General features: G+C 44.2%; 1 long non-coding RNA gene across 1 annotated transcript; it reads left to right on the plus strand.

The window, feature by feature from the left end:
- The first annotated feature begins 919 nt into the window (after window positions 1-919).
- Window positions 920-2477, plus strand: LOC139052540 (uncharacterized). The gene is made up of 2 exons (XR_011509958.1): window positions 920-1344; window positions 2237-2477. It is a non-coding gene; the product is annotated as an uncharacterized lncRNA (long non-coding RNA).
- The last annotated feature ends 560 nt before the right edge of the window (window positions 2478-3037 follow it).

Genomic DNA, 3037 nt, shown 5'->3' on the forward strand with positions numbered 1-3037 from the left:
ACCCTTGAGTCACCCATCAGTCACCTCCACGTAGAACTAGTCTGCAGAATGTCTGCAGACACCGTGCGGACTGCAAGTAGACTTGTCTGTAATATGCATGCCCAGCGAGTGTGTGTGTGTGTAGATGTATATCTATATATAAACGCATATATATACATATTCTAAACCATGACACATTTTATAATTACGGTTCAATAGGTCTGACCTTTCAGTCACCCCTGAGTCACCCACCAGTCACCTCCATGTAGAGCTAGTCTACAGATTGTCTGCATATTGTCTGCAGACACTGTGTGGACGGCAAGTAAGTAGACTTGTATGTAATATGCATGCCAAATATATATATATATATATATATATATATATATATATATATATATATATATATATATTCTACATGACACATTTTATAAATAACAGTTAAAGCGGCTTCACCTTCCAGCCACCCACGAATCACACACACACACACGTGTGCGCATCCTGAACCATGACACATTTTATCATTGCGCTCTGTTTTGCCATTTTAACATTTTGAAAACTTTGTCACTGATTGCTACAAGAACAGTCTGATAATGGCAGTTATATAAATCAATTATTTAGTACTAATTGAAATAAGGTAATTAATAATTATAAAATAATAAAAATAAAATAAGACATTAAAATAGATAATTAATAATTAATAAGGTAATAAGGTAATACTGGCGTGTTACATAACGTACATAAAATGCAGCAGTTATACTATGGCTCGAACCGCAGCCTGAATTTAAGGACATATCTACCGCGCGACGCCGACACCATCCATCCGACCACCGACTGCGTGGTTGCTTTCGGCGCCGGCCCCCAGGAGGCGCTGGCCGCGAGCACCGGTAAAATTACGGGTCAGTATATTTTCCCGTCTGCGCCTGGTCACCGACAAGTCACGGCGTGCACGCGTGCACGCCATGTGCACGCCGCAGTGACGGCGACCGATGAGGTAGTGAACATGCCGTGCCGAGAGGAATTGTGGCGATTTTTGTGTGTATTAATGATCCAAAACCCCTGTGACTGCATAACGTAGCTCTCAGTGTTTTCCGTGTGGTGTGCCGATGCCAATTATCGTAGTTATGACCCGGTCGCGCTTTCTTTGTTACCGGCTCATGAAAAGCCGATGGTACTCTCGCTGCGCTCGCATTCCATTACAGTGCGCGGAAGAATATTTTGAAAGTTGTGCTATCACGTGCTGTAGTTCATCTGCAATTCTACGCTGTTGACGCTGGAGGCACCGTGCACCGACTGTCCTTCCTGCGGTACCTGTGCGATGCGGCAGCAGCTGTCACGGAGACTCGTTTACCGAGCACGCCTAGAAAGGTAAGTCCGGCGCGTGCGCGCATTTTTGTAGTCCGTGAAGTGGGCATTTCTGTACGAGTAACAAGGTGATTAGTAACGTGACAAAAATGATCGTGCTTTTCGAATGTTCGTTCTTGTCGCAGGGCGCATTTAGCGAAGTTTGATGACAATTGCCCTAAAACGTGATGTTGCCAAAATCTATCGACTATTTGCTGTGAAGTTTCCTTGCGCCGGGGACTGCTTGATTTGAGTAGGCGCGAAAATTCAAGCAGGGAAAGTTACTATTTCTGTACGTAATTTTTCAGCGAGAAATCGTATAGCCATTTCTAGAGGTACGTCGATTTGTCGTGTTCACAGCTAACGGCTGCGCGAGATTGCACCCGATTGCTGTGTACAACGCATGGCCAGATTTTAGCTTGTATGTAAGTTCTTTTATTTATATAGTGTCTTCAGACAGCCTGTATTTCTTGCGTTGGGTGTCATGTGTTTTCGTGTATTTGTAAATGGTTCCGAGATTTCAACAACAGTATCTATCTTTAATGGAAAAAATTGTTTTCTCACCTGAAAAAGAGAGAGTCTGTTCTTTTTCAATGCATCGTCCTTTGGGGCAGGGCTTTGTTGCACCGCATAAATAAATTAGGTTTTCGAACGCTTATCATGTGTTAACGAGTTTTCTGGTTGTGCAATTCGCATTTGACTTGGTACAGACGTGCGTTTGTGTGAAGTTTTTTATAGTTGATTCATGTTTGCTCCAGTTCCATTTACATGTTAACTGCCTGTGATATAATAATCGGGTATTTGTGCAACCATGCAGCTTCATGTAGCTGTTTGTACGAGACTTTTCACAATGTCACAAGTTTACAGTTTCAGCAGGGTTAACTTTACAGTAAACTGAACATTTCTTCTTGTTTAGGGATGTCACGATTTTGTGAGCCAGAGGAATCTACATCACTTGGGAGCCTGCGGCACTTCTGCAGGCTGAACAGCGCGTCAAAGCATATGATTTGCATGCTGCGACAAGGTGTGTGCAAGGCGGTCACTGCCACTCACATGAGATGTCGGTACTCACTACTTCATTCCTTGGAAGCGATATTCTTGGTCCCAACCAAGCAGCCCGGAAGAAATCGGAGACAAATAAAATGTGCAAAGAATACTATTGCGTCTGTTATTTTATTGCATGCATGCATGCCAGTTCCCCATAGTGGGGCTACAGAAATTCTATCTAATGTCTGCCTAAATGCTGTAATCCTGTGACCACAATCTCGACAGACTTTCTGCAGAAATGCTGTATCCTGCAGCTACACAGATTGAGCAGACTTTCTGCAGAAAGGGTGTACCAATTGGGCGCTGGGAGGTGACAGGGGGTGACAGAAAGTCTGTCACCTGTCTTCAAATATTCTGCATCCCGGGTGACTCGGGGTATGCAGAATTTCTGCAGAAAGGGTGTACCAATTGGGTGCTGGGAGGTGACAGGGGGTGACAGAAAGTCTGTCACCTGTCTTCAGATATTCTGCATCCCGGGTGACTCGGGGTATGCAGAATTTCTGCAGAAAGGGTGTACCAATTGGGCGCTGGGAGGTGACAGGGGGTGACAGAAAGTCTGTCACCTGTCTTCAGATATTCTGCATCCCGGGTGACTCGGGGTATGCAGAATTTCTGCAGCAAGTCTGCAATGATTTTTGTAAGGGCAAGCATATAGAAATCCTTTCTTAAT

Source organism: Dermacentor albipictus, unplaced genomic scaffold (genome assembly GCF_038994185.2).
Source record: "Dermacentor albipictus isolate Rhodes 1998 colony unplaced genomic scaffold, USDA_Dalb.pri_finalv2 scaffold_26, whole genome shotgun sequence".
Classification (NCBI taxonomy): domain Eukaryota; kingdom Metazoa; phylum Arthropoda; class Arachnida; order Ixodida; family Ixodidae; genus Dermacentor; species Dermacentor albipictus.